Source organism: Falco cherrug, chromosome 2 (assembly GCF_023634085.1).
Source record: "Falco cherrug isolate bFalChe1 chromosome 2, bFalChe1.pri, whole genome shotgun sequence".
NCBI classification, from domain to species: domain Eukaryota; kingdom Metazoa; phylum Chordata; class Aves; order Falconiformes; family Falconidae; genus Falco; species Falco cherrug.
In genome coordinates this window covers 116,398,292-116,422,573 of record NC_073698.1, presented here as the reverse complement: position 1 = coordinate 116,422,573, position 24,282 = coordinate 116,398,292, and the positions used below count along the sequence as shown (strand labels likewise).

The window sequence follows — 24,282 nt, the reverse complement described above, 5'->3', positions numbered from 1 at the left end:
GCTATTTTCTGTGTGGTTGAAAGAATTCATTCATGCAGCTTTGATGTACTAAGGAGGCAATTAGCATAAGTGGCAATTTATACTTTAGATCTTCTTCACTAACATGCACAGTCAAATTGTGTGCCTGGGTACGTAGGCCTGAAGTAAATCCACCCATCCTGCTCTCTCTCTAGATCTTTGCTTGTGGATATGAGTAGGATTTAGCTGTAAGAGGAAAAGCCAAAATTTCTTTGTCGAGAAATGAACCCTTGCTGATGTTATATTGCCTTATAACTCATGGGATTTTTTTGTTTTCCATAATGTGGCCATTTTATACCTTCTCTCGCCCATCACTAAAGATTCCATGAGATTCAGGACCCTGTAGGGTCAAGCCCCGTATGGTTTCATTAAGTGAAATTCTATTTACGACTTGCTTTGGTGCTTTATTATCAGCCAGCGTATAGACCGTAAACAACAAATATTATATTAAATTGAACTAAGTGTGCTTGCATTGTGTTTATTAAGCTGGTTTAATAAGTTGCCTTTGGCGTATGTTTGCTGTTGATATGGTCTTGTTACCTCACCACCTCAAAAATTAACCCAGACAAGTGTTTGTCAGAGGGAAAACAGGCCTTCAGAACTAAGCTGTACAATTCAGGTTTGCGCTTGTACCGCCACTTAACAGAAGCGACAGAAAAAAATAGCAAGCAGTTATTTTACATATCTCTTTCCTGCTCAGGGAAAATAAATGATTAAACTTCTCAATATTTGCATTTTCTCCATCAGGGTACATCCCAAACCTGTCAAGTGAATGGCAGGGAGTGGAAATGCCTGTCGCGTCCCTGCTTTTGGAAAAGATCAGAACCCAAGCTTCCTGATGGCACAGCCATACTGCAGTTTCCGCAGCAGATCTCAGGAAAGATGTTCCCCACGAGAGTTATTTATAGGGCTATTTTCAGGTAAGTTCTGGAATAACAAATACAGCTTGTGTTTTATTTTTGCTCCTTCTTCCTCATATCAAAGTTATGCATTTATCTATATGTTCATCTGTTTCTGTTTGTCTATAATTTTATGTGGTAGCATCTGTGAGTGGTAGTTTTGTATAACAACATGTATATATAAGTTAACTTAGCAGTTGGGTTTAAGGACTGTGTTCAGTAAGCAGAGGAGTCTTGGATGGCTGTTACTAGTTACCATGAATTGACTGCTACATAGCTGATATGGGAAGAGGCGTCTAGTTAAACAGTTTGTCTAGGTGTCAAAATTATTGTCCTCTTTTCTTGAGCTACTATAGAAAAGAAATCAAGCTCCTTTCGGTCTGGGAAAAAAAAAAATAAATCATCATAGATACAACAGAATTATCTTTTGGCTCATGACACCCCATCCCAAATGGCATTTGCTTGCTCCTCAACTTGCCTTTGTCCAGGCTCAGAAATACTTTTGGGAAGAACACGTGTAAATCTGTCCTCAGACAAAAGTGTAAATGTTAATGCTGCCACTGAGCTGGGAGTAAGATAGGTGACAATGTCCAAGATATTCAGGGGAAAATAATTAGAGAAAATGTTTTGGAATTGCTTATATATTGATTTTTAATGCCAATATATTGTTGAAACTGAGCGGGAAGGCACATGAATGTCCTAAGCATCAGTCTGAAGGCAGGACTGTAAGACTTCAAATGGTCTGTCTGAGGTACAGAGAGATTCAGAAAGAAGTGGAAATCCCCAAAATCTTTCTTTGAAAAAAACACACAAGGATAAGGTATGGCTAATCCAGCTTTCAGCCTATCTGACACTGCACAAATGAGATTTGGCACATCACTAGTAAAACTATAATGTAAGGCTTTGCACAAATTAATTTACAAATATGATTTACCCTTCTTGAATTACCTCCGCAAGGCTTAGGGGTTAGGCATTGCTTCTTCCAAGCCACCAAACAAATTAATAGTAACATTGTTGTAGCTCAGGAGAATTTTCCTTTTTTTCAGTCCTGTTCTGCGTAACAGTGCTTACTCGTTAAATCTTGTTCTTGTTGTGCTGGGTTTCATTATAAGCAGGAAAGCTGTCACATCTGAAATGGATATTCCCACTGCCCCAGTTCCCAGTTATGCTTGCAAACATCTGATAAATCGATTTATCCCTTGCCTTGCCAGTCTCCCGCTATCTCATCAGTTCCCCACGTTGATCATATGTTGGTCCCAATAGCTACATCTGACTAGCCATCCTGAAATGATTACAAGTTTATTTAAGCAGACATGAAGAAGTACTATTGGAATTCCTTATCACAGAGTCAAATCAATTGCTTCTGGTACTTCCCTTATCACAACATGGTGTGCAACCCATCACTAGAGAAAGTAACAACTTCTCTTAAGCTTGTTTCTGTAATTTACTCGCTTTTGAAAATCAATATGTAAGCATCTCTCAAACATATTTGTTTCATATATTAGACTACAGCTTTTACTGACTACACAAATATTTTTTTGTCAAAACGAAGTACCACACCTTTAATTTTTACTGTTACCCAAAAGAGGGTTTAGTTCTTTTGAATAACAGGATATCTCCTGTATATGAATATGCTATAGTTCATTTATGCCAAGAAAACTTCTTAAGCCTACTTTTTTCCTACCTATACTTCTGTAAAGCATAAAAATCTTTGGTAGAGTCAGCAGCTATATACACTAAATTTTTACATCTAATGCATAATTGTGATGAATAGAGCTTGAAGATGACAAATTCCAGTTAATTGACTGTGTCTTTTCCTAAACATTTCCAGTTATCTTCTAAGATGATGTTGGGGGAAAAAAGGTTTGGTTTTTCTTTCATTATTAGCAGTACTAAGCAATAGAACCATTTTTTATTTAATATTTTTCCTCATTTTCATTGTTACAGGGAAACATGCTTTAGAGCTTCTTATCTTGCTTTTAGGTGAATGTTTTCCTAAAAAACGTTATTGTTAGAATTCAGTCCTGTGTTAAGCATTTGTAAGAGAATAAGGCAAGTTCAGGAAAATTCTGATGGAAGTCATATAAGCAGACAGTACTGTACACTGGGCTAGATAACAGTTGAATAAAAGGATGCAGATAAAACAGATACTACTGAAACAGATACTACTGTAACAGTGCACACCAGCAGGAGCAGGTTCCATCTCTCCCTATTGCGCGTCCCCACAAGCCTCAGGAAAAGCATGGGAAACATCAGTGAGGACAGTTATACAGTTAGCCATCCATAATTTTGGGGGGTTGGATGTTTTCCTTTTTTTTTTTTTTTTACTTTGTTTCCATAATAACTACAAACCCTTCGATCTTAGAGGTACAGCTAGCCAGGAAACTAAATCTTCACAACAGGGAGATTGTCACATTTTCAAAAGAAGTTGTTCTGATCTAGAGTTCTTCTTCATCTACTTCTTCTCCCAAAATACCTTGTAAATTAAAATTCAGGATTGAAGACAGTTCAACCATTTAGGTATGAAAAAGTTTTGCAATTATAGCAAAGCTATACACCTGTGCGATGTTTTGTACCATGTGCACCTGTAATAGCCATCGCAATAGATGAAGGGTTAATATTTCATCCTATATTGAAATAAACATGCTGCTATACAATGCTGACTTTTCAAATAAGGGCACTTCTTTTTGATTAAAGACAGCCAACTTGTTCAATTCTTCAAGTCTGTGTCCCAAGCATAGTGCCAAGGTAGGAGATGTAGATCTTCAGACTTGATTATTTTTAGCGATAATAACCTGTATATTCTTATCTACAGAACATCTTAAAACTTTGTGTGACACTTTCGTGATGAAGACCATGAAGGCTTAATTGGGCTTACTTTTCTTATAGAAAAGCTAAAATACTACACCGTCTGTCCAACTAAATGTTCATTATTTCATTACTAATGTAATAATTAAATTTAAGGGACTTACTATTAAATACTAGCAAATTGTGTTAGCAAAAGCTGGTGGAAAGAAGAGTCAGAAACATATTCCACACCTGCTTCATACAGCTGAAAACACTCCTTCTGTACAGCAACTCACAGGTGAGGTTTCTGTCATTGCTTCCGGCAGGAGTTCCCCAGTTCCAGGCTTCACTGTGCATTTGGTGCCAGGCCAATCTGGACAGGGTCTGAGGATTCAGCATACACAGAGGCTTCCTGGGGTCAGGTCATCCAGATGTTCCTAAATGCAGGATCCTAAATGCAGAGTATATGCTTTAAATGCTTTCCTGTATATTAGATCTGTATATTAGATGTATTAGACCTTTTTTTTAATTCTTTTTTTTTTTTTTTTTTTTTTTTTTTAATCTAGGAGGGATCCTGCTTTAGTACTTAACCCACATGAAGTGACGCTTAAAATCAGTCATGCTGGTCAAGGTGGAGTTGTGATGTGGGCATTTCATGGCCTTGTTTTACTATAATGTAATCTAAGGACTGGTCTATAACGTAATTACAAATACTACAGACTGAAGGAGTGTGCTGGCATGGTTGAGAAGTTAGATCTACCTAAAGCAATCTAGAAGGGGGCTGGCCAGTACCCACATACCAAATCTAACATTTGTGAGCCCAGCAGGTGCTATATGTTCAGTGTTGCTTCATAAGCAATACTAGTTGAAAAGATTTTAAGAAAGCCTAGGCAAATCGCTTAAAGAGCTGTTCTGCCTCTCTGATCCTCGTGCATCTGGCAATGCATTTTACATGTTAATGGAGGAGGCCTGAGGCTGTTAATACGTCTTGGAGATGGAGAATTCATGTAAACAGGGAATTGCACAGAATGATATAGTGCAGGGTCTTGTGGGACTTCCACACTTTCAAATAATCTCATCGCATTATACTTTGGAAGGAAGTGCTAATTAAAAGTATAAAAGAGCGTATGTGGTATTGGTGAAGCTGTTATCCAAAGTTATATTGCTGCATCTGTTATGCACTGCAATTAGTCATAGTTTAATGAGAAAATAAGATATCTGAGGTATGCTCTTCTAAAACTACAACCCTATCCCTGCACTCCCTCCCCCCACCCAAGAAAAGCAGTCACAGCGCACCTGTAATGCATTAGGGGGAAAAGTATTTATAATTTCAGCAGGTGTATAACCTGCATGAGTACTCAGCTGTTGTAGTTTTGCTTTGATCCAGATACATCACTGAACTGCTTTGCAAGCTTTTAAAACTGGCAGCGACAATATATAGAGTTTTTGGTGTGGAACTGAGGAAGATGGGATCAGATGTTATATATAGATGTTCTTTGTATGGCCCACATTAACATGTCTTTTCGTATGACATACTGTCATAGGTACTTATCCTACTGGGATTTATTTTTTTTTCCAGTAAAATTGAGGAAAAAATATGAAAGATGCGTCTTGTGAACGTAATATTGTAATAATTGAACCTGCTGCAATGAAAAGGTAAATCACCGAAAATTTTTTAGATTTAAAAAAAAAAATTATCTCCTTTATAATGGCCTTTTCTTTCCTACAATGTTTTATATGTCCATGACTTTAGCCTATCTGTTTTGTTAAATGCTAACAGCGCTAATAGCTATTATTACTCTGGTTTCACAGTGTAAGTTATCGGGTTTTTGTGTTCTCCCCTCGGTATATGTAAGTTTTAAATAAGTTAATAAAAATGTGAAGATAATTATCATAACTACAATGACGAATGTAGTCAGGCTTCATCCAGACTAAGATTTCATGTGTAACATTTCACACCGCTGCTATCTGCAGTTCAGAGCCATGATTAGACATGAGATCGATAAAGGACTCTTGGACGTAAGCAGCATGCAGGAGTTCTTGCTGTTTCACTGTTACCAAAAATTGTTACAAGAAGTTATTAAAAAACCAATTAGTATTATTAGTGGTAAAATAATGTTAATATTAGGAAAAAGTAGAAAGAAATATGGAGTATTTTTCTATGTTGGTTCTGTGACGTGTGGCCCATTTTGGAATTTAAACTATAACTTACAGTGGTGCGATGATTCTTAGTGGCATCCAAAATCAACACTCTCTGCTATTCTACCCACAGAAGTCACAGCAGTAGAAAGGGGGAGAAAAGCAACAGTGGTACAGGATTTTCTTAAGAGCTGTTTCACGGTATTGAAATATAAAAGGACTGCACATTTTGATAAAAGAAAAAATTACTTAAGCCTTGTAATTTATAATGTTTTATGTTAGTGATGCTGGGTTTTTATTTTATTTTAATTGCTTAGTTACTCTATACTTACTGTGAGTTTGACATTTCTTGGTGCTTATATTTTCTTGTTGAATCCCCTCTTTCTGCGTGATCCTCTTTCCTTTATGAAATATTTTCTCTCCTGGGTAGAGAGACAGGCAGTTCTATCACGGAGGGGACCCAGGACCAGGGAAAAGAGGTGACCTCCCCAGAAAGTGTCTGAATTTTTCTGTATCCCAGTACCTTTTATTGCTAGGTCATCTTCCAGTTCCGTATGTATAAAATACATCGTAAAACTAAATAGATAGATGGGGAAGTTCCTATTTTGGTGTTATTAATGTGGGGTTTAGCACTTAAATACACCAGATAGCGTTTTCTTTTTCAGCTGCTATCGGAGGCTTACGGGATGCTGTTCATGAACAGTGTTTCAGAATGCTATACTCATAATTAGAGCTGGGTGAATTATTCATCCCAAACAATACTTACTATATGAATTTATGCTTCTCATTTCCTACAAAAGCACTAGTTATTATTACTCTTATTGAATAGGACAGCGTGCTGCTTGCTTAGGGCTCTCTATTGCTGGGTTACTAGAGGCACCTATGAATTTTGTATCCAGAGTCATTTGTTTTCCCTCAGAGATGATGGGGGATGCTGTTCCCTCGGGAGCAGCACTGAGGATGACTCCTGATGCTCTGCCTGGTAACGGGAGTTGTTGGCTGAAGCAAAGGAGAGGTGGCTGAAGGTGTGACCTTTCCCTACGGGGATGTATCTTCTGTCAGAATAGTTCACAACCTGTCATTCATATGCTTTGCTGATTCACTGGTGCTATTTTGATCTGGGCCAACACGTCTTCATGAATATTATTCATTGTGATCTTAGCACCTCCTTTTGAGGTAAGCAAAGCTTTTTTTGGCTCTGGCTTCCAGAGTGTTTGTAAAATGACCTGACTCGAGCTGGAGATGTTAATGTGGCCTGGCAGCTTGCCTGCTGCGTCCCATGGGGTGGGTAACTGCCTTTCTGTGGATCATCTGGCTTGTACACATCGTTGGGTACTGGGCTATGGCATGCATCGTGCTTTGCCCCCGGGGGACAGCTCCATCCCATCTAGTTGCTTGCTCCCCCTCAGGTGGGATGAGGGAGAGAATCGGAAAGATGGAAGTGAGAAAAATCATGAGCTTAGATCAAGACAGTTTAATAAGTAAAGCAAAAGCTGGGTACACAAGAAAAGCAAAATAAGGAATTAATTCCCTGCTTCCCATCAGCAGGCAGGTGTCCAGCCATCCCCAGGAAAGCAGGGCTCCAGCACGCCTATCGGTGATTTGAGTTGGCAAACGCCATAACCCTGAATGTCCTTCTTTCTTCCCCAGCTTTATATGCTGAGCATGCTGCTGTGTGGGCTGGGATCCCCCTTGGGCCAGCTGGGGGCAGCTGTCCCGGCTGTGCCCCCTCCCAGCCCCTCGTGCCCCCCAGCCCACTGGCTGCTGGGGTGGGGTGAGGGGCAGAAAAGGCCCTGGCGCTGTATAAGCAATAACTGAAACATGTTATCAACACTGGTTTAGTTAGGAATCGAAAACATAGCCCTGTATGGCCTACTTTGAAGAGAATTAACTCCATCCCAGCCACAACCAGTACAGCATGTTACCTCCTGTGTAGGTATTTAATCACGTGTCTAAGTCTTCGAGCCACCAAGTACTTCTGTGACTGCATGGGAGAAGGGCTGGTGTGAGAAGGAGCCCAGAATGTACAGCAGCGAGATGCTGTTGCCTCTTCTGATGGTCCCCAGCAGGGTCCTTGACCAGCCAGGTGAGGTGGCTGCTGCAGGGCTCCACCAGCCCTCTCTGTAAGCAGCATCTTTGCTGTTCACGGAAAACATTCTTCTCTAATTCTTGTTTTGCTCAGTAATGGTCATTTCTAATGCTGTGGGATTAAAGAAGTAATTTGGTATTGGCTTTGCTTCTTTTTGGAATGGCAAGTATTTTAAATACGAGAAAATTTTTGCAATGGTCCTATGGTGGTGGCCTGAAAGTTACTCTGGCAGTTGACCTGTGAAACTCAAGCTCTCTCTCAGATATAAGGAAAACGAGTTTTCCTTAAAGAAAGGATTAAAAGTTCCCCGTTCTCATGTTTGCAGATGTAAGTTTACAATAAGAGAACTATACAATCTAAATAGCTGGAATGCAAAAAAGTATTGCAAAGAAAATAGAAAGATTAGAGTCTTTGAGAAAATTATTATATTGCAGGCGTGGACTGTATCGTGGTATTTGTGAAGGTTTTTTTTTCTTGCAACTGTCTTCACAGAATGTCACAAAACAGGTCTGAAATGGTTTTGGGTGTTAGCTAATGATGATTATTCCCCAGTTTTTATTTTTTTAAAATTCCTGGTTTCAAATGCATTTGTGTGTAATAGCTATGTGGCTATGTGAGTCTGGGGAGTTGTACATCTCTTTTAATCATCCATTTCTGGCATGCAGAATACCAAATGCCAATAATAAACAAGCAATCTGGTGGTTTCATCTGTGTATACATTTTGCTTTATTCAAACATACAATTTTTTGTAGCAATTATTTTCTATTAAATTTAAAGATTTGGGATTTTTTTGGTCCTGTTTTTGTTGTTTTTTGTTTTTTTTTTTTTAATTTACCTTATCATTGCTTGATCTAGGAAAGACCAAAGACATTAAATGAAGGGTGAAGAGATGCTTAACAGAAAAAAATACATATAAAGACAAATGTATCTGATTGTTTACAGGACTGCTATACTCCTGATATTTTGTGTAAGGCTGATAAAAAAAATATTGATTGCCAGCAAAGAAGGGAAAATAATGCCATGCTTAAAATTTGTATTTTCTAGGAGTGGGATCCATTTCATACCATCAAAAAGATAAGATTATTTGTGTTGTGGTTTAACCCTAGCCAGCAACTAAGTATCATGCAGCTGCTTGCTCGCGCCTTCATGGTGGGATGGGGAGAGTTGGGAAAAGGTAAAGCCTGTGGGTTGGGTTAAGAACAGCTTAATAATTTAAATTAAATAATACTAACAGCAGCAGCAATAATAGTTGTAATGAATAGGAGAGGGAGAGAGAGTGGAATAAAATCCAAGGGGGAAAAAACCAACCCAAAACCCAAGTGATGCACACTACAGTTTTTACCACCTGCTGACTGACGCCCAGCCAGCAGTGATGGACCCCTCCTGGCCATCACCCCCAGTTTATACACTGAGCATGACGTTCCATGGTGGGAATATCTCTTTGGCCAGTTTGGGTCAGCTGTCCTGGCTGTGTCCCCTCCCGACTTCTTGTACCCCTGCTCTCTGGCAAAGATGGGAAACTTAAAAGTCCTTGGTTTAGAGTAAGCCCCATTTAGCAACAACTAAACCATCAGCTTGTTATCAACATTGTTCTTGTACTAGATCCAAACCACAGCGCTGCACCAGCTATAAGAACAAAAATAACTCTGTCCCAGCTGAAACCAGGACAAATTGTCATCCATGTGATGCACAAAATTCATATTGACCCAGAAGGTTTGTGTACCATTTAAGATTTACTTAAGCTCTTCCTAATAAGGGTTTTATAACCTGCCTCTTCTAAACCATAGCATCTCTGGAGATGTTACGGGATGAATGTGCGGTACATATTCTCCCAGAGACTAGGCAAATTTTGTACCTGAAGAGAATTTCACCTCTGTCTGTGAGCCACCACAGTTACAGTAGTATGTTTTCTGCATTCTCTAGCCAAATTTGTACTTACAGTTACCACTTCTTGCAAGAACTACAGAAAATCAGGGAAAAAAAAAAAAAATAGAAAGGAATGGCATGAATTCTGAGGGCCAGGATGTGGAATAAAATTTTTCCCTTTACAGAAGATCAAGTGATTTTCAAAAACCTGAAAGTTCAGGAGAAAAGCGGTTTCTGTCCATTTCGGTGGAAGACTGCATGTTGAGTTACAAGGGGGTATTTGGCCAACTTTCTACAAAAGACTGTAAGCCCTGTTCACCTGGTTAAGTACCAACAGTTAAAGCTGCAGAATTACAAAACGAAGGTTTGTTTCTTGTTTTATTTATGGAGACAAGAGACAGAGCTGCAATACAAGAGACCTGAATTTTACTCCTGGTTTCTTCCCCTGACATACCACTGAAAAACCTTGTGTGACCTCTTTCTCCACTTACTACTTTTGTCTTATTAATATCCAGGAAAATTACATCTCCTACTGTATTTGATGTAATACTGTCTAACAAAGAGGTTCGAATTTCAGCTGATGCCTCTACATGTTAATATAAATTATAAAAAAAACCAATTATAAGCCCAAAATCACAAAATCATCCATCATCTGGTTCGCAATGGCTCTGGAGCACAGGTTTCTCCAAGGGTTTGGTAGAGCTGGAAGCTGACACAAAGGAAGTAAGCTGTGGGAAGGACGGGAGGAAAATGACGTAATGGAAGTAGGGCTCAAGGGCTTCATAGCCCTGCAGGTGTTTCAAATGAGGTAGAATATTTCAGCAAATAAGCCTCTCTGGCCACATCACTGCTAAAATTCCTGTAATAGGTGTAGGATGATATGATTCTACTTACGTTAAGTTTTGGGTGTGCGTGTGTTTCTTGGATTTATTTTTTGTTTGGTTGGCTGGTTTGGGGTTTTTGTGTGTTTTGTGGTTGTTTATATATATCTATACAATTAAAGCAATGCCTCAGTGTCTCTACCTAGAGTCTGTGAAGTTAACAAAATCCTTCGTGTGTCAGAATGCAAGTAATATCACCTATCTTCTGAATTCCTCTTCTACAGATATCCTTTCTCTCCATTTATCTCCTTCCTTTGCCTTAAGAAAAAATCCTCTCAAGTGCTAAGGAACCTGTAATTCCTCTGAAATGAAAGATTTTCCTTGGTTCTTTCTCTTGGCTTTCCTTATTAAACTATTTCAAATATTTAATTTTTATTTTAAAATGAGGAATAAGAAATGGAGATGATGTGACCTAGTTTTCTTCTCATTATTATAAGATATTTTCAGTGATTCTTAAGAGGATTTCCTGAAACATCCTTTCCAATATTCCGCTTTCCTTCCCAGGATCTCATTTTTTAATATTTATGAAGAACCTGAAGCTGACCTGAGTTTTAGATATGTCACTTTATAAGGTGATACAAACTCAGTGCGAGCAAATGTATATGCTCCGAAGCCAGAAACAGACTCTGTGTGTGGGAGGGTTAAACAAGCATTTGAGACGCAGTAAAAGCTTGCTTTGCTAGGAAGACAAAAAAATAGATATTGTGAAGTAGAGTACTTAAAGTTCAGCGTTTTTTCCCTGTTAGTGTCATCTTGTACCACAGAGCTTGTGGTAGCTATAGATGAGAGCAGACTTTGAAGCAGGGTAACCTATATACAGCAGGCATGTTTTATTTTGGAGGTAGTACTCCATTTAAACCTGGGGGTGAGGTTAATTGCAGTGCATACAGCAAAACCAGGTGTCTGGTGTTTTCTGATGCTCCCTTACCATCTTGGAATTTTACTGAAATAAGTCTGACTTAATTTATTTTTCTTTTTTTAGTGGAAATTGGAGTTTATTTAAATAAAGTTTGTAAAAACACATTTACCATTTTAACTAATGAAGTCTAACTAGTGAAGTCTAGTGACTTCAACCATCTCTTAGCTAAAGCCAGGCATCCACCTTGGAGTACACCTTTATCCATGGGAAGATCAGACTGGTCCCGGAGACAGATGTTTCACTTGTTTTTCACAGAGATTTTATTTTTTTAGGATCTAAATCTTAAAGTGCTGAAGTTATCTGCAAAATAGGGAACTGTGGTACCATTTACAAATGCTATGACCATCATCACCTGAATCTTTTTTTATTTCTTTCAAGTTTATTAAAACCTTAATTATGATATCATAAATTGCCTTAGCTGAATCTAAGCCACAAGTTCTAAAAGGAGTGAGAGAGATGAACCTCTTAGTTTGTTTCATCTTTCATGGTAACAAGTACAGTAACATTTAAGTGACTGACATTTTCAAGTTCCACTGATGACCTGCACTTTTTTTTTTTTAACAATAGTTCCTTTATTAAAGACCCAAAATGTCACCATTCTCTTTTTCACTTCTTCCCCTTCCCTCTTGCCTTTATCTGCCACAAAGCTCATTCTTCCTCCAGTCCCTGTGCTTTCTTCTCCAGTCCTCCCTTTCCTTCCGTGCCTTATCCTTCGCAATGGCGAGGTCCTGCTTTGCCCCTGGGCAGTTCCTGGGGGATGCCAATGTCAACCCACCTCAGTATAACGCCCAGCATTACCTGCCGGGGTCAGCTGTACATAGCGAGTCTCATTGCTAACAAGCAGGTTTGCTGCCTGCAGAGCAGCAAGTGGCTTTATCCACCCTCTGGAGAAGGGGTCTGCAGGGGACAGGGGCTGACTGGTGGGTGGCAGAGGGGTCCCCTTGCAGGGAGTCATTTGCCTGGGGAAATTTTTGGGGAAGATCCTAGAAATTCAGTAGGTCTACTGGCAGCTGCTGTGCAAGGTAGTTCTTGTAGCTGCTTTTGAATTTATAGGGGACTATTTCTGACAAAATGAGGATGTTTGGGAGTTCAGTCTTAAATATAGGTCTCTCCTCTGGAGAAGATAGTTTTTCATAACAAGAGTTGGAACAAAGACAAAGTAAGAACTTTGAAGGAGGAATTTCTTGCAAAATGTTTCTCCTTTCTTGAATTTATGTGGCAGGACAAAGCCCTAAAGACTGTATAGAACCTGGATCTGAAAAAAGCTAGAAGTCACCTTAGCAGAAGGCAGCCAATGTTTCTGATAAAACATACAATTTGTATTTCACTTGATTTTTCTTCTTCACAGGAACATTAATGAAAGGATCATATTTGCTGGCTAAGTTAGAGTGTGGCACTGTAAATAATTAGCTTAGCATTGCCTTGGGAGGTTTGCTTTAAAATGCAAGCAAAACAAACGTGATGTAAAGATTTCATTCCTCTCCTAGAGCTTCCCCACCAGTCAGTGTTTCAGCCAGAGAAAGCCTGTTTCCTGCAGACCTGGTACTTACATCAGGAATGAGAGGTGCTGACACACAGAACACCTCTCCAGAGAGTGCCAAGCTCTGTTTGTAAGCCAGCAGCATTTTGGGCTTACTTCTCCCCCCAACCCCCACCCCCCCACCCCCCCGCCCCCCCTTCCCCTTTAAACACAAGTCCTGAAATTTACTGTATTATTGAGGCAAATCTGAGAGATGATATATGTGTTGACACTTCTGCTGTATGAAGGATTTATTCTTAATCCAGAGTCTCTGCCAGACTCTCACTGGTAAGGGCACTGAGGAGAAGTGGGTATGATCGTTATCAAGGCTTAGTTTGTCATTGAGACTATTTTGCAATGTACGCTTAATAAATGCAAGTTTTTTATTAAAGAGGAGATTTCTGAGCCTTCCATAAATAAAGCACTGTTGAAACCACCGGCTTCTGATCACCGCTGTGCAGTGAAACCAGTTTCTTTTTCAGCTTAAGTATTCTCTGGAACTTGATTGATTTTTATATTGTGCTTTGCTGCCTGAACATGGGTTCCATCTTCCCAGATGAAAACCTGATACCGTTTCTTCATGGAGCTCTGGACACATGATGACATTTGAAAAGAAAATGTCATTTTGTGTCTGCTGAAGGTGCGGTGAGATGTGCTAACCTGACAGGTCTGGAAGCTGGTGCACAATCGGTGAAATTCATGTTAAACTGCAGGGTAAGGGTTGCTTAATTCAGTAATCTCATGGATGCTATTTGTTGCAAATGTCATCTTGATTGGCGTTGGTTTTTCTGTAGAGCAAGAGCAGGTGCGCTTTCAAGGACTGTGTTATTTTGCAGGGAAATGTCCTGTGTAAATGAAACTAGAAGTAATCATGGCTTTTGCATGCTTCTCTAGAAATGAAATGGGATGTGGTTATTCCATTCGCACATCATCCTGTGACTTATAACTGGCAATTAATAATTAAATTTTTCAAAGAGAAAATGGAGGACGCAGTAGCATCTCTCACCATCGCCATATATGAAGTACTGAGTGCTTGGTTTTAGGAGCAATAAACCAGGGGCTTGTTTGAATTGTAAAAACACAAGCTGAAAAGTGCTGACTTCAGTGTGAGGTAGATAGGATGAGTTAAATAGAAAAAGTTCAGCTCCATCTCACATAAAGTTTGCACTGTCTGCACTACCCTCAATAACCTTGCTTGCGTGATGATATTTTTTTTTTTTACCTTCTGTCTATAAAGGCCTTAATGATATATAACATAAACGCTAGCAATTGCCTTCACTGTATTTTCAAAAGGTTATTTTGTTAGAAACTTTTGTCTGTGTTTTCTTGCAGTACTTGAATTCTTGTGCATTTGCAAGGTGGTTTGCTGATATTTTTTTTTTATTATTATTATTTTATTTTAGCTTCTGAGAGTCCCCTCAAAACAAAAAAGACACCTGAAAAGTACTTAAAGCTTAAGTGCAGACAGTCTTTCTCCATGCAACAGGCAAGGAGCCTTGGCAGGGATTAGCCCCTGCCCCGTCAGAGCTGGGAGCAGCAGCTCAGCCTCTGGGCTGGCGGTGGGAGCCCACCCGAACCAGCCGGCCAGGGCACGTGCCCCATCCCCCTCCTGGCCCATGGAGGTGGCCTGCCAGCCCTCATGTCTTGCACCCCTTGGGAAGAGCTGCAGAGCTGCTAAGGAGAATTTTGCAGAGATGGTTTTGTCTGCGCGGTGCGCTCGTTGCTAAGATCTCAGAGGATCAAAACCCTAAATAAACGTGTTATCTTAGTCTATTCTCAGAAACCAAATGTAATGCATCTTTTATAGTGTTCTGGTGCTTGAAGCACCCAGTTGGCTTTTCTAAATTCAGTGCTCATGGGGAATAAAGCTATCACAGCCGGCGTGTTTCTTTTAAAATACGGGCTCTAGAGCCTTCACACCTTCTCAGTCATGTTCTGAGGGATTCGGGGTCCTACTCCGAAGGGAGGGTGTTGCCCTCTCCCTTTCCTCTCTGTTTTCTTATCTGTTGGTGAAAAAGGGAGGTAAAATACTGATATCTTAGGATACAAGAAAGTTGAAGTAAAAGCTGAGAAAACCAGGATTAAACCAAAAGGCTGTTAATCCTATTAGAACCGAATAAAACAAAAAGAGTGAATATTTTCAGCCTTTTAACACTTTAATTTTTTAATATTTGAAGTGGTGTGGTTATCTTTTCTGGTTATTAATACTGTTCCTAAATGTAAATCGAAGGTCAAGATGGCACTGTGAATACAAAATATGATACTTTGAGTAGCTGTGCATTTTATTGGGGAAGGGAAGGCTGTGAAGGTAGCCAGGGTTGTGTTTATTCTTTTAAGGCATGGCTGACAGAAAGAAATGCAGGAGGTGGTGCTGGGTCTAGTTATGCTCTTTTAAAAACCGGTCCTTTGCATCAAACTCTGTTGCAGGGCAGTGAAACAAAATAGAAACAAAAGCCACTGAATTTTCTGTGCCACAGCAGAAGAACAGAAGAAAGCCACCTCGCAAAGTCTACTCAGGGTCTCTGCTGGTAGACGGCATCACCTGAAATCTTTTTCTCATTCAGATTAACAGAATGATATGTTATCTAGCCTAACAGACCACTCAGGTTTTTAGGAGATACCACGCTGCTATGGTCCCAGAACAATTTTTATGGGAGGAGTGGGTTTCAGGGAGAAAAGTGCTTCCTTATAAAGCCAGCCTAGCAAAAGACGCTGGCAGCAGACATCACAGGCTGCCAACGCTAGCGCCGTGCTTCTGTACACCTGCAGCTCCGCTCTGCTCCTCACCAGACCCGAGTCCATTGGCACTAGGGTTTCCCACAGAATTTAAGCAATCCTCAGTATTCTATTCCCTTTCATTTTCACAGATGCTAGGGATTTTATTGCTTAGACTGAAGAAATTGCTTACGAGTGGGGCTTTGAAGGCACCTCACTGTGTGGTGGATCCAGTTTCCCAAGGAGAGCCACAAGCAGCAGTACAACTTCCAGATGATCTAACTTGCATCTTCTGTATTCATGGTTATTTCATTGCTTTTTTTGGAGTCCACCTCTCACTGGAACCTGTTCTGAGTAACCTGCTATATTCTGTAAAAAAGCAGACACCTTTTTATGTATTTATTCTGTTCTTGTCAAGATATCAGAAATAGCCAGAGGGAACTGGTCTGCTATGGAAAGAAAATGAAATTTCTAGTCTGCTTCATTTATTTGGATGTATTCAAAACAAAACCAAACTTTTTATGTGCATCCTGTAGACTTTTTAATATATGAAGTATGTGCACTTGGGTGAGTGTGTACAGGCTTACGGCTGAGCTGTTCCTGTCTATTAAAAAAACTTTGTTATTTAAAAAAAAAAAAAAAGTTTCTTAAATATCTGCCACACTTGTACTTTAATATCACATCATATTAGCCAAATCAATTATATGAAGAATTTATTCATAACATTTAGTTCAAACTTGTTTATTAATTGAATTGCCTTTCAACTAATTAAATAATGATTACCACCAGCAGTGCACCCAGCATGAGGTTTGTGGGGTCTCCTTTAACAAGTTTGCTTCTAGATTTTGGTTGAGAGTGTAGAAAAGTAGTATTTTGAAGGGAGCTGATTTGACGTTTTTATAAGAGCAGCATTTTGTGAGATTTTTGACTACATGGCAGAGCAGCCTCTATAAAGATCTATTTGGCTAAGTAGCACTTCTTAACTCCAAAAAGGGAAAATAATTAAAAAATGACTACTCAAGTGAGTGGAACAAGAACAAGGAAAATAGTCTTAAGTCCTGGGAGACAAATAGTTAGCTGGAATTCCAGTGTCAGTGTATGAACATGCCACACACCTTCAGCATCATTGATGTTCTGTGCAAGCCCTGTCCTGAAAAGGTACTTATGTTTTGTTGTTTGTTTTTTTTTTTTTTCTTTTGTAATATAAATATTACACAGTTCTTGCTCTGCTGCTGAATTTCTGCAGGGGTATACTTTTCCCTTCATAAGTGTTAACTTTTTTTTAGAATGATAAAATAAGTGGCAGCTGTGGAGATTTTTTATGTGATCTGTGGAGATCAAAAAAAAGAGACATTTTGTCCTGCACCACGTTTTTATCCATGTTTCTTTGTGGGCTCGTGCTAGTTGCTTCTATCAACTTCCATTCCATACCAGAAATTAGAGGGATACATGGTATCTGTTGCTTGATTCAGAGTTTTCTACAGTATCATCCTCAGAAACCTCATATTGGTGTATCTGGTTTTTCTTTTCCATTTTACAAAAGCATCTCTCTCTTGCTAAAGGGTTTGTATTTAAGATGGCAGAATGGATTGGTAGGTTGAGAGGAAGGGACACAGGGCTGTCTAAATACTTTCCCTTTTCCATATATTTTAATCATTGGTAGGGACAGTGGTGAAAGGAACATTGGTTTGAATTTTTTTTTTTTTTTGAGCGTCATTAGAATTCCTCTTTGGACTTTGACTTATAGTCATCAGCTCAAAAAATGAAATCTAAGAAAATGCAATTCCCTATCTATTTAGTAATTACTGTAGAGGTTGAAGAGATACAAAGACATGACACCCTAGATATTTTATTCTGTAATACAGCTAAAAGGAGAAAACAGGTGGTCTTCTGGAGAAAGGTTGTTTAAGATTTCTTAAATACAAGTAGCTAGCATATCTGATTGCATGTGTGTAACTTCAGACATTGACAGATAAAATATACGCATCCTTTTAAAATACAGTTTAAAAAATTAATTCTACTTCTGTGAGCTCTCTGTTGTGTTTCCTTTTTCACGTTGAAAATGTAGGAGAAACATACTTCCAGTTGTTCAGTATTTTAGACAAAAACCTAACAAACTAAAAAAAAAGCTTAAAAAAGAAAACAAACACCCCCAAAACCAATTAACAATTGTTAATTCAGGATTCAGTTAATACTCCTGATTATTAAAAGTGACCATGTTAGCTCAGAAGAAGTCCTGATGGAAAATCAGGAGGTGATTGGTGACAGCAAAAGTGGCTTCATTAAGGGTAAATTGTGCCTGACAAGTTTGGTGGTCTTTTATGGTGGGGATAAAGCATTGATGTATCAGGGAAGAGCAACTGATATCATCTAACTGGGCTTGTCAAAGCATTTGACCCTGTCCCTCATGGCACCTTTGTCTCTAAACTGAAGAGACATGGATTTGACAGGTGGATTACTCTGTAGATAAGGAACTGGCTGGATAGTTTCAGAGTTGCATTCAGTGGCTCAATGTCCAAGTGGAGACCCATGACAAGTGGCTTTCTTCAGGGTTTCATAGTGGGACCAGTGCTGTTCAACATCCTTATTGGTGACACAGACAGTGGGACTGAGCCCACCCTCGGCAAGTTTGCTGATGACACCAAGCTCGGTGGTGTTGTTGACACACTGGAGGGAAGGGATGCCAGCCAGGGTAACTTTGACAGGCTGGAGGGGTGGGCTCAGATGAACCTTATGAAGTTCATCAAGGCCAAGTACAAGGTCTTGCATGTCAGGGTATCCCCCAGTATCAGTTAAGGCTGGGTGGAGAATGGATTGAGTAGCCCTGAGGAGAAGGACTTGGGGGTGTTGGTGGACGAAAGGATCAACACGGCCCAGCAATATGTGCTTGCAGCCCAGAAATCCAACCAAATCCTGGGCCGTGTCAAAAGAAGCGCGACCAGAAGGTCGAGAGGTGATTCTCCCCAGAGACCCCATGGGGAGTGCTGTGTTGAGCTCTGGGCTCCCAACATAAAAGGACAGGAACCTGTTGGAGCAAGGGCAGAGGAGGGACACAAGGATGATCTGGGGGCTGGAGCCCCTCTCCTGTGCAGACAGGCTGGGAGAGCTGGGGTGGCTCAGCCTGGAGAGGAGAAGGCTGCGGGGAGACCTGAGAGCCCCTGCCAGTGCCTGACGGGGCCCTGCAGGAACGCGGGAGAGGGGCTTGTTACAAGGGCGTGGAGTGTAGGACAGGGCGGTGGCTTTAAACTGAAAAAGGGTGGGTTTAGGTTAGATAGAAGGAAGAAATTCTTTTCTGTGAGGGCGGTGAGACACCGGTACAGGTTTCCCAGAGCAGCTGTGGCTGCCCCATCCCTGGCAGTGCTCAGGGTCAGGCTGGACGGGGCTTGGAGCGACCTGGGCTGGTGGAAGGTGTCCCTGCCCCTGGCAGGGGGCTGGAATGAGATGGTCTTTAAGGTCCTTTCCAACCCAAACCATTCTGTGAGTCTGTGATCCAGCACTGTGTTTCTGACAGGTGAAAGATTGATGCCAAGAGAAGAATATAAAAATGTGGTGATCGGTCAGTGATGTTTCCCTTTAACACTCACCCAGCCCTTGGCAACGTGCACCTGGGAACCCTGGATGGTTTTTCCAATGGATTTTCTCATCACTGATTGAATCAACAAGAGTTTTTAGTGAACAGTGCTACCTCATTTGGTTTGTATTCAAGTCACCACACGCTCCCTTGCTTGGGAGCCCAGCTTAGTTCACACTGAAACCCAACCCATAGTAAAATGCTGCCTATAAATTCCCAAAGCCCACAAAATAATCTTTTGAAGTTCCTTGAAGGTGTATTAGAATATAATGGCAAAATCATGTATTCACTACTAAACTATGTATCTCCTGTCATTACTGGGGTATCACTATGTATGGAACAGAGCTCAGAGCCCTGTAATTGAACCTCATCAGCTTGATTTCTCACAGAAGTCTCCCCAAGTGATATATGGTGTTATATATATAAGTACAGGTATTCATATACATCTGTTTATATTTATTAATGGATCTTAAAAAAGTCTTAAGTGTTTTGGTTACAGTCTTAAGGTTTTTTGCAGCTACACATCTTAATTTTGCTTCCTTGCGCTATTTTTGCAATATTTTTTTCTTTTTTCTTCTGGGGCTCTGTTTTCTTTCTCCCAAAATATTCAGAATGGAAAGGAGGGAGAAAGAGCTGGGAGCTGGTGAGGTGAAGGAGAAACTTTCAGAAAATTAATTTCCTTTTCCATTTAATCTTTTATCCTCTGTGAAGAATGTCAGTGTTGTGCAGTAAAGCAACATTTGGTCACAGATTGCTTTTTATTTTGTAGATTTCTGCAGTAAGAGAATTCTTACTGCTAGTATCCCGCATTCAGGATGACTGCTGTAGAATTTGACTTTGCAAGCACTGTAGCTATTAAAAAACATCTCTAAGGGATTTTGGTTTGTTTGGTTTTTTGTTGGGTTTTTTTTGTTGTTTGTTTGTTTGTTTTTTGGTTTGGTGTTTTCTTTTTTTTAAAGGTATATTGCTATTTGAACAAATTTGATCTGAAGCTGCCCCTTGGAAACTGAAGTTCAGCTTTTTATTTCATTTCTTAGCTGTTTTCTTGGCTTTTTCTTCCCCATCAGCAAAACTAACCCCCTCAGGAAGGTAGCAGAATGTAAACAAACTCCATATTCCCAATATTATTTCCTGATTTATTTTTTTTTAGATTAGCTTTTTTTTTTTTTTTTTTTTAATGCAATTGGAAGAATTGTTAATGCATAGGTGCAAAGAATTAAATATATGAGGAAAAGCCACATAAAGGATTTGTATACGGAAAGCCTTATGTGCTTTCTACTGTGCACAGCTGTGGACCTATGATCAATAACAATCTCTTTTTCAAAGAATCTGGCTGTCTTTTGAAGTTAACATCAGATTTTATTCCTCAATAGAATACCAAAAAGATAAAACAAAATGAGGAAATAGCCTCCCAGGTGCTGTTTTGATATCCCACTTGTGGGCATCTCCTTGGTAATACCAACCAAATTAGATAGGAACAAAACAAATCTATATGATCTTGATAAATGCTGCAATTATGTATTGATTTCTTCAGCAGGCCTTTTACACGTTGTTAATAGCTGTGGTTGAAAGAGGCTTACCTCACAATTTCTGGTCAACTGTAATTCATGCTCCAGCATTTCTTTGGAGTTGACTGACTGGCCTGTAGTTATAGTTTACATCCTTCTTTTATGTCCTTGGTTTCATACGTGTCTGCACGATCTAGTTAGACTGTGGAGGCGAGCTCAGGACCATAAATCCCTCCTTCACGGCAGTACAGCCTTGTGTGCCCCGTGTGCATCCGTAATGTGCTGGAAGTCTTGAAGTCTCATAGAGAGGCAGTTGCATCTCTTTTTTTTGCAAAGGATGAATTCTGACTTCTGAACTTGCTTAAAGTAGTTCAGATATAGGAGCAGAAATCTGAGAAGGATGGGGATATTGCATTATTGTTCAGATTAATTTCACTGACTTTAGCATCTGAAAATGTTCTGCATCTAACCTGAGCTAATTGTCTAGGCTGATTCTATAGCTGTGGGAAATGACAGTGAAGGTACTTCTCATTCTTTTTCAGTTTTCACCAGACCCCTCCTCATCCACCCTGGATAAGTCTTTTGCAGAAAAATATTGATGGGAAGGAACTAGGACACAACTGGGTGCAGGGTGGTAGGAGAAAGCGGAGCAAATGTTTTATGGTAGTGTCCCTTCGCTGATTCTCTTTGAACATCGTTATGCTGAAGAGGAGCTTTCCGTCAGCATAATGTTATAAACAGCCGAGGTCCCTTGAACTGGCAGACTTGCTCCCAGCCTCAGTCAGAGGAAGGATTTGTTTTTCTATGTGTGCAGAACCCAAAGGTTTTGTTTCCCTCACAGAAACTGGAGTGCTGAGCACTTCTCTGCCATCTCTAATATACTCCTGCCAAAAGTGAGGTTTGCAGAATCATTCCAAAAGGCAGCTTAGAACAGGAGTTCACCACCCAAAAGGGAATTTCACAATGATAATACAGATAGCAACCTGCATTCTTTTCACAGGTGAAAAATAGCACCGTGCAAAGGAAGCTAGGAGATTTTGAGGAAATGAGCCCTGGGAATTTCTGACTCCCAATTCATGCAGAGCTGACCTTTTAAGAGCACAGGACATGGAGTTATCCAGTGTTTAAGAGCTCTCACCAGCTTCTTGTCATTTCAAGGAACTGCATAAAATGAGGTTGATCAATACCTTTGTATTTTATATGAGAATTACACAATGAGAAGCTCAGCGAATGTGTGCCTTTTAAGATTGGTTGTTCCCTTGTAAAAAAAAAAAAAAAAGCTGATATATAAAATGTGAGACACAGTAAGTATATTTAAAAAGAATAAAAAAAAAAGAAAAAGAAAATACCAACAGTACAGAAGCATTTAGGATCTTAGCTTCTCAGATACTAGAGAATTAAGGAACAAGTGAAACATTAGGAGCTCTAGAATTCATGGGTCATTCTTTTTTTACTTGATAGGATCCTTACGAAGAAAAGAACACCAAAGAAGTATATAAGTGCAGCATTCAGTATTCTGTATGCAGTACTGTAACAGCTGTGATTTCTAGGACAGAAATTAATCAAAAGACTTTGTGGGAACTGCAAAGAGCAGGGAAAAAGACATTCAGGATGGAGGAATTAGGCGGAATTATAATGCACTTGATATCGTAAGTTGTTAAACCTTTATATACTCATAAACTCATTACCTTTTGCTCTGCAACAAAACTTCACAAAGCACAACATAGATTTTGTGTCTGGTAGGGATTTCATCTACTCAGACAGGGGGGGAGAAATGGGGACTTCAGCATACATACAGGATCCTTTCACTAAATAAAAGGAAGATGCCTACAGTCAAGCTTTGAAAATAGGAAACAAATTAGGTAAATTTTGGGTTATTACTAAATGTTTTCTATTATGGTTTGATCATCTATTGTCTTGATACTGTTAAGTGAGAGCAAGAGAGTCATTGATTCAAGTAATTGTGGTTTAGACTATCAAAACAGACATAAAGGAAATATTCATTATCTCTTTTCTTGTTTACAAAGCAGGGTTTTGCCAAATAGATGTGACAGTGCTATGTAAAATTTGGAAATTCTTAGTCATGTATTGATCTAAGTCTAGAATTCCTTTGAGATGTGTTCTCAAAAAAAAAAAAAATCATTCCACTTTTAGTGTGTCTACCCTACACAGCTGAAGTCAGAGTCTTTTAGGTATGATTTTATTTGTATTGGGACTATAGTTGTATAGTGCTGTGCCTGTTTCATCTTTGTAAATGACACAAAGTGTGTAGCAGTCAGTCTTCTGAAACTGCAGGTGAGAATATAACCTTATCAGATATAGCAGGATACTATACAGAAGAAATAGATCAGGGGATACATGGGTGACACACAACAGAGAACTGTAGTTACTGTATACATACATAACTCCTTTTATTTTGTATGATGCTCATATAGATGTATTTTAGTGGGTCTGACAGTAGTTCTTGAGATTAGTATTTAGTACCTAATTAACTAAAGGCTGACGTACAGCTCTGTCAAAAGCATCGTCCAGCTTTGCTGTCTCTACAATGAAAGGGTGTTTGGTAAAATATGTATTGATTTCCTTGGGCCAAACATGCAATTGTCTGAAGTGATAATTCTTTACGAGAAAGCTACCAGGCTTCATTCCTTTCTGAGGTGCAGGTTCAACACCATCCATCTTATAGCAGGGCTTGGAACAGCCAAGACTTGACGTTGTAATGCATTGACCCTTCATTCCCTCAGCGATTGCTGCAAACAAATTGCAGAGGTCTGATAGGTTTAGCTTGTTGCAGGTTAAAGATCAATGTTCAATGAACATACAAGGCAGGCAGACTAGCTTCTCCTTTATTCCCATTAATTTTGAAAAAGGGTTGTCTGTAGGTGAATTGTTTGGCTTATGTGCGAATCTATAGCAAGCTGGAGCAGAATTCCAGATACAGTTAAGAGACACTTTGATAATATGAAGGTCTATCACGAGGGCAATTTCCAGTCTTTTTCACTGTGAGATCAAAAGAACTCTGCATAAACTAATAGCAAACCACTTTCTACTGGGCTTAATGAGGGATGGATGAGTTGAAAAGGGGTATTTTGGAGGAAATTAGGTTCTTAAGAATGACAGAGCAAAGAGAAGACTGCAAAGGCAAAAAAAACAAGTGGAGAACTCATTTCGTAGATTGGTGTTTGCTTTGTATGGTTTTTGTTTGTTTTGGGTTTTGTTGGGTTTTTTATTTGTTTTGTTTGTTTTTGTTTTTGTTTTAAATGTAATCACCCTCCAAATTTGTTTCATTCAGTTCTGTCAGCAAGCGTTACTAGTGCTATCTGCCGCTTTTCCCACTGCCAGTAATCTCCCCAGATCCCAAGGGGTGCATG

General features: G+C 39.6%; 1 long non-coding RNA gene across 1 annotated transcript in view; it reads left to right on the top strand.

The window, feature by feature from the left end:
* The first annotated feature begins 769 nt into the window (after window positions 1-769).
* Window positions 770-24,282, top strand: part of LOC129735310 (uncharacterized) — a 33,364-nt gene continuing 9,851 nt past the window's right edge. The window contains exon 1 of the long non-coding RNA XR_008730732.1: window positions 770-938. This is a non-coding gene — a long non-coding RNA (uncharacterized LOC129735310). The remainder of the gene's footprint in view (window positions 939-24,282) is intronic.